The following is an 8619-nucleotide window of genomic DNA, read 5'->3' as shown; positions in this document are numbered from 1 at the left end:
AGCAGAGTGATTAGATATGGACATGGTTCTGTCAGGATGATAGCAGGAGTGGACAAAGAGTGACCGTGTGATGCTGAACTGCATGGCTAGTACCTGGATGTTTGCAGGAGTGAATGAGTAGTTTGCAGTGAGTTAGGGAACCACATAGATTATGCACATTTGACTGTACACTGTGTGTCTTAATGCCTGAGTCATTGTACAAGTGCATGGACAGTCACTGGATAGGTAGACTGCTGGTAGTTGACAGCAGGTTGAGTTTATAAGTGCTTATGTTTCAGCATAGGGATTAGTTGAGGACAGTGTTCTATCAGTAGGATTGCAGGAGTGGACAGAAAGTGACAGTGTGATTGCTGACTTGCATGGCTACTATCTGGATTTTTGCACAACTTAATCACTAGTCTGCAGGGGGTTAGGGGACCGCATACATTGTACACATTTGACTGTGGCACTGCTTCTCTCAATGCCTGAGTCATTGTGCAAGTGTATGGACAGTGACTCAGTACCTAGAGTGCTAGTAGTTGACAGCAGGGTGAGTATATAAGTGCTTATATTTCACAGATTGATTAGATAAGGACATGGTTCTGTCAGGATGATAGCAGGAGTGGACTGAGAGTGACACTGTGATTGCTGAACTGCATGGCTAGTACCTGGATTTATGCAAGAGAGAATCAGTAGCATGCAGCGGGTTAGAGTGCATAGATTATGCACATTTGACTGTACACTGCGTATCTTAATGCCTGAGTCATTGTACAAGTGCATGGACAGTGACAGGATAGGTAGAGTGCTGGTAGTTGACTGCAGGGTGAGTTTATAAGTGCTTGGGTTTCAGCACAGAGATTAGATAAGGACATAGTTCTGTCAGGATGATTGCAGGAGTGGACAGAGACTGACAGCATGATTGCTGAACTGCATGCTAGCACCTGGATTTTTACTGGAGTGAATCAGTAGTCTGCAGCGGGTTAGGGGACCACATAGGTTATGCCTATTTTACTGTACACTGCATGTCTTAATGCCTAAATCATTGTACAAGTGCATCGACAGTCACTGGATAGGTAGAGTGCTGGTAGTTCACAGCAGGGTGAGTTTATAAGTGCTTATGTTTCAGCATATGAATTAGATAAGGACATTGTTCTGTTAGGATGATTGCAGGAGTGGACAGGGAGTGACAGTGTAATTTCTGAACTGCATGGCTAGTACCTGAATTTTTGCAGGAGTGAATCAGTAGTCTGCAGGGGGTTAGGTGACCACATAGATTGTGCACATTAGACTGTAGCACTGCTTGTTTTAATGCCTTAGTCACTGTACAAGTGCATGCACACAGACTAGGTAGCTAGTGTGCTGGTCGTTCACAGCAGGGTGAGTTTATAAGTGCTTATGTTTCAACAGAGTTATTAGACAAGGACATGGTTTTGTCAGGATGAGAGGAGGAGTGGACAGAGCGTAACAGTGTGGTTGCTGAAGTGCATGGCTAATACCTGGATTTAATGCCTGAATCATTGTGCAAGTGCAAGAACAGTGACTGGATAGGTAGAGTGCTAGTAGTTCACAGCAGGGGGAGTTTATAAGCAAATGTTTTATAGGATTAAAGTACTGCATAAATCTCTACTGCCACATTACCTTTCTACAACTACTTTTAATATTACACCTAGCCAAATACAAAACAGAAACCATTCACATTCCTCTACTATAAGTCTCACCATATCACTAAAAAACATAAATGAGTGTCTCTCCGCCACAGCACTATCTCCACCACAGAAATTCACAGAACAAACTTCAAATTGAAACCAAACACTAAAAATGATGTTGAATATTTTAACAATACCTCTTTAGAGAGTTATAAAAACTAGTCTCATCACTAATACCTTAACTGTACATATACATTTCCAATTTGAAATCAACGCCTAAAATTATGCAGTATACTACTAATGTACATATCCGCAGACTGAAACAACGTGCCATATTCAGCAATCCCTATGCCAAAACACACATACTATGCAAAGTGTATATTAAACAACATTTAAATACATTTAAAAAAATACAATAAATATTTCTTCATTAAAAAATATATGACCAACTTCAAATTGTATTAATTATATTTTATGTTTAAAAACAAAGGCACCACATAGTAAACCTCACAAATTGATAGCTCACCTTTCAAATTGATTTGTAGATTATTATGTATCAGAATCACACACCCTATTTTCTTATGCACACAATGAATATCATGCACTGCTCTTAGCAAAACCAAAAAATGGCAACGTTTCCCTCACATTCTCCACACATATACATGTAAATATCAAATCTTCCCTGCTTAATTCAAAATCTAAAACACATTTCTATTGGTTACACATATCAACCCTCGCCAACTGACCTCTAACTGAACCAAAATTGCTTCTGGAATTTTCTAGAGTGGCGCTTGGACCGTGCACTATAAGCGATGGAACAACGAGACTTCAAAAGTATATTACAAATAATTTTAGCATTTTTTTTTAATAACACACTAATTCTAACCATACCTGTGATTAGGGAAATCTCACTGCAATAACATATTACTTTAATATTTATAACAAATTCACACTTTAATATCACACATAACTTCTATCCCTACCCCATTCTGCTTAATGTCGGTTTCCATAGTAACAGTTCATAGAACACTCCACTGAACTTACAGGTCACAAGTTCAGCACACAATGTTGCAAATTCAAACAGCAAGTGTGCTTGACTATCCAAAATATCAGCTTATCCTATCTAATGTACCTTTCAAACATGTTTTAGTAATCAATAAGAAACATGCTTTTTAAACACAGAAACATGCACCCTATTTTTCACTCTATAATGTTCTCAAACAGCCAATCATTTCTCTTCTTTTTTTTAAAATGCATCTTATCCACCATTTTAGAGACCTCTTATTCTACCAACTACCTACTTCACCTACAGACATCCTTTCAGTGCATCCAGACTTCCCTTCAAGATGCTTAGAGTGTGGATTTTGGGACAAAGCTATATTTTCTGGTGCAAAAGGTATGCTGAAAGCAGAGGTATTGAAAAAGACCTGGCTTTGCAAAATGTAAACATTAAATTGATTGGACAGAGAGGATTAAAGTGGCACCAATTGATGCCATTGGTTAAATCATTTTTGCATCTCCAACCCCCTAACCTCATAATTGTGCACTGTGGTGGGAATGACCTAGGTACATTGACTAGGGTAGGTCTAGAAATGCTAATGAAGGACACCTTTGCAGAATGTATGTTACTTTTCCCCCGAAACTTCCTTTGTCTACTCTAACATATGCCAAAGACAGAAATGGAATTGGTCCAATCAATTTTGTCCACAGACTGAGAAAGGTAGGAAAAATGTCAATAAGCTGTTTCTGCTTATCTCAGAGATCATAGTATGGGGTCCATATACAACAACAATCTTCTTTTTAATATGGATGGCATCTACAGGAGAGATGGTGTACATTTCACAGATGAGGGAAACAGAGTCTTTCTCAACAACTTTAGACTCTGCACAGGCACTTACATGTAGCTACCAAATTCTCTCAATAAACACATGGGCTCTTTTAAGAGCCACCCAAGATCCAAACATATAATCAGATTTATAATGAAAAAATGAAAGATTTTTTTGCTGGGAGTCGCTCACCCAGTGCGTTCATACCAAGGGGCCGCGCTGTGAGCCGCGCACCCCTCACACTCACACCAGGGGGCCGCACTGGGAGCCATGCACCCCTCGTGTTCACACCAGGGGGCCATGCTGGTAGTCGCGCACCCCTCGCGTTCAGACCAGGGGGCTGCACTGATTGCTGCGCTAGGGTCGGAACTCCAAATTTTTCAAAAAAACCCCCAGCTCCTACCAGTAATTTATATTCACCCCAAGGACTCTATCCCCCGGAGCCTAGCCACTTTGTCGGGGCCCGTGGGGGGAGCCCCAAAGCCTCCACAGTCCCGCAGGCTCCCCGTGTCCTGCAGGAGCCATCATTGCTTTTCCACATGGGGAGCTGCTGACATGTAGCTCCCTGTGTGGAAAAGCAATCTGCTTTGGATTTTGGAAGAGAGTGCAGGTTTCCCTGCTCTCTCTTCCAAAATCCAAACCAGAGTTAGCTCTGGTAGAGTGAAAGACGTACTCCCGCCCTAGCACAGCAAACAACAGTGTCTTGTGGGTGGGCGCCCCGGAACAATGCAGGAGCCGGCCCTGGGGGGTGGCGGTCCCCAGGGCCATCAAAGGCTCCAGGAGGGGTGCCCCTAGCCCCCTCACAACTTTTGCAAAGCCCCAGAGAGGTGGTGGTCCCTGGGGCTTGGAGGTCCAAAATGGACGCTTGCATTTTAACACTTAGTGCCCCGGGGAGGTGGTGGTCCCCAGGTCACGTGGGTGGGCTTCTGCCCCCCAAAAAGGTCTTATTTTATTTAAAATACAGAGCCCCGGGGAGGTGGGGGTCCCTAGGGCTGCTTTCAATTTTCAAATCCTCCGTGACCTGGCCCACCCGGGGGTTAAAAATAACGAGGCGAGGTAGACCTTGCGTGTTTTTTTTTCTCATTTGGCTCTGCGCACTCAGCGCACATTACGCTGTTTAAAACAAATATATATATATACTTGTTTGAGGAACTGGTGGTCCTTGTGGGACTTTCTGAGCAGGCCAAGGGGGTCAGGGTGTTTATACCCTGCCCCCTTTTCTTTTTTTTCACCTTAGGTTCCCTGTTTTCCTCTGACTCGCTTCTACCGAGTCACAAGATGGCTGCCAACACTTCCTGGTTTAGAGTGTTAACAGCCAATTAGGATAAAGCTCATGGTCGGGAGGTTCCGCGGATCTTTCCCGCCTCTAAATATCGAAACTTTTATTTTTTTATTTTCTCAGCAACTATTGAACGGATTCACACCATTTAAGGAAACGAGTTCACACCAGGGGGAGCCATGCACCCCTCACATTCACACCAGGGCACATGCTGAGAGTCATGCACCACTCACGTTTACACCAGGGGGCCGCGCTGATTGCCGCGCTAGGGTTGCGACTCCAAATTTTTTGAAAAAAAACTGGCTCCTACCAGTAATTTATATTTGCCCCGGGACCCCATCCTCGGGGCCTAGTCACTTTGTTGGGGACCGTGGGGGGAGCCCCAATGCCCCCACGGTCCTGCCCTCTCCCCACATCCTGCAGGAGCCGTCATTGCTTTTCCACATGGGAAGCTGCTGACATGCAGCTCCCTGTGTTGAAAAGCAATCTGCTTTGGATTTTGGAAGAGAGAGCAGGATTCCCTGCTCTCTCTTCCAAAATCCAAACCAGAATATGCTATGGTAGGGCGGGAGTTGTGCTCCCGCCAGGGCCGGACTGGCTACCGGGCAGTTGTGTGTGCTGCCGAGCAGGGGGAGGATATCTCCGTGGTGTGAGCTCATTTCGTTGATGGGGACCTGCGTGCGCTGTGAAATAAAAAAAGCAAAACGAATTTCGTTTTGCACACACAGGTCCCCATCAACGAAATGACCCCCCTGCTCGGCAGCACACACAACTGCCCGGTAGCCAGTCCGGCCCTGGCTCCCGCCCTCCATAGCAAACAACAGTTGCAAAGGGGTGGACACCCCGGGACACTGCAGGAGCCGGCCCTGGGGGTTGAGGTCCCCAGGGCCATCAAAGGCTCCAGGAGGGGGGCTCGCAGCCCCCTCACAACTTTTGCAAAGCCCCGGGGAGGTGGTGGTCCCCGGGGCTCGGGGGTCCAAAATGGACGCCCACACTTTAACACTTAGGCCTCCACACGCCACCGCTTCAAATTTTAAAATCCCCCCGGGACCTGGCCCACCCGAGGGTTTAAAATAACGAGGCGAGGAAGCCCTCGCTTTTTTTTTTCCGTCTGAATCCGTGCACCAGGCGCACGTTCTGCTGTTTTAAAAAAAAAAAAGAAAATACTCTTTTCAGCCCTTGGGGTCCTTGTGGGACCCCCTGAGCAGGCCCCCTTTTCTTTTTTTCACCTTAGTTTCCCTGTTTTCCTCTGACTCGCTTCTAGCAAGTCACAAGATGGCTGCCAACACTTCCTGGTTTGGAGTGTTGACAACCAATTAGAATAAAGCTTGTGGTCGGGAGGGTCCGCGGATCCTCCGTTCCTCTACATATCGAAACTTTTATTTTTCATTTTCTTAGCAACTACTGAACGGATTTACACCATTTGAGAAAAAGAGTTCTTTCTGAAACAAGGGCTACCTTTGTGCCACATTTGGTGTAATTCTTTTCAGCAGTTCGAGCTGTAGCCATGTCTACATTTTCCTATGGGTAATGCATTTTTCGACCAATTTTTTAAAATTTCTCAGGGACTACTGAACGGATTTACACCATTTAAAAAAAGAGTTCTTTCATTTCATTTCAAAATCTTTATTACGGTACTTTAGAACCATAAAAGATGCATAAAAACACATACAATTATTACAATAGTCCAAATAGAAGTTAATGCGAGCAATTTGTACAAAAAGGAACATGGAATGGGGAATGTATGACCCTTACGCCTTTGTGTTAAACCATAAATAGTAATATGAATATATTAAAAAGGCATCAGTGATTAAAAGAGGAAAACACATGATATTTAGGCTTGGATTCCTCATCCATTCTAAAATATTCTAGTATTATTGAAGTACAAAACAATTAATATCTATATATTTGCTAATACATGGTACAATACAAACGCCTGTATCATTTAATTGAGACAACTGTGTTATTTAAATTGATTTTGAAAGAATACGGACAGTACACTAAAGTTTTAGATCTACTTTAGCTCTTAAAAAACTAATTGCTAGCAGAAATCTACTAATGCCGAAGACAATGACCAATTTTTTTAAATTCTTTCCGCCTCTTTGCATGATCTCATACCTAGGTTTAAACAGATCGGTTTGATCCATTTTTTCCTAGCATTGGCATAAGCAGGACAGAAGAAAAGAATATGCAACTCATTTTCTTTGGCTTTACCTGGGCATAAAGTACACAAATCGTCAATGTTTTCAGTGTAATTACTGGCCCAACTTGCTACAATTGTGTTAATATTCATTACACCATATCTAAACTTCATGTATAGTATTTTGGCAAGTTGTTGACGTACCTCGTCCAAGAATGGCTCAAAATAGGCCCTATCTTTGAACAAAAGGAACCTTCTTGTTAAGGTCCCACCTGCTGAATCATGTAGCACACTATTTTGAATGTATGCCCAAAAAGTAGTTTTTATAACCTTTTTCGAAGCTTGGGTCAGTGTAGACGGGTCATCCCAAAACTGGATAAGCCAATCCTTTTCAGCCACAGACAAACATGTCTGAGCCATGTAATACTTTTATTCTTGTCCAATTCCATAATCTCTTCTAAACCGGCCTTATAATCTAACAACTACGGAGTTGACCGGAGTCTTACCCATAATATAAGAGGTCTTAAAATTGCATTGTGATTAGTCCGTTTTATGTTCAGGTCAAGAACAATTGGTAATAATGCTGTACGTACAGGAAGCCTTAACAAAGCTCTATAACATTTATTTTCTCCCACCTCAAAATTCTTTTTGCAAAAGAGTCCCCATATTTCAGCCCCATATACTGCAGCAGATTGGGCTTTATATTTGAACACCTCCAGTGCTAAGGAGACAGCCTTAGTAAAACGATTCCCATGCCTTTTCATAATTGGCAACGTATGTTGTGTCAGGGTTATCTTACTTGTTTCTATGTGGGTCTTCCATGATAGTTTAGTATCCAAAGAAACACCCAAATAGCTAAAACTCTGTACGTATTCCAACTTTTGACCATTCAAAACCATGTTTTCCTAAAAAGTTTTCTGGGGATTTATAGCCATGTATTTAGTCTTACTAATGTTAATTTTAAGGCATTTAGTGTTACAGTATGTTTGGAACTAATTTATTAGACGTTGTAACCCCTTTGGTGTTTGCGATATTAATATTGTGTCGTCAGCGAATAGAAGTGCTGGTACCAATTCCCCCCTTATTTTTGGTGCATCATTTTTACAGCCATTCTAAAAATTTGGAATATCGTTGACGAATAATGAAAATAACATGGGTGCCAGTACGCATCCTTGGCAATCCCCCCTCTTTATGGGGATTGATCCTGTTAGTTTGCCCCTTGGACCCCATCTAACCTTGCCATAGTTATTTTCATGTAGCCTCATAATCTGTTCAAGTAGGTTAGCTGGCAACCCTTGACATCTCAGTGACTCCCATAACAAATCCCGAAGAATAAGATCAAACGCAGCCTTAAGATCTGCAAAGGCTATGTAAAGATGTCCCTTTCTTAAATTTACATATTACCAACATAGACAAGAAAATCTGAAGACTTGATCTATGGTACTAGTTTTGAGTCTGAACCCTGCCTGAAATTTTGAAAGAACAGTGTTTTCTTCGATCCATATATTTATACGATTTAAAATGTGCCTTGCAAATCTTTCTGTAAAAATCAATTAAACTTATAGGGCGATAGTTTACTGGGTCATAACGATTTACCTTTTTAAAAATGATAAAAATTTCCACCCCTTTCCATGTTTCTGGAATTTCTGCGCCCGCTGCAATGCATTACATAAGTAGTTAATATAGGGGCCCCCAGATACTGATTTCATGCTTAAATAAATCTCCCGGACTCTTGTCAGGTCCGGGCGC

Source organism: Lissotriton helveticus, chromosome 8 (genome assembly GCF_964261635.1).
Source record: "Lissotriton helveticus chromosome 8, aLisHel1.1, whole genome shotgun sequence".
NCBI classification, from domain to species: Eukaryota; Metazoa; Chordata; class Amphibia; order Caudata; family Salamandridae; genus Lissotriton; species Lissotriton helveticus.
Note: the sequence above shows the minus strand (reverse complement) of the source record.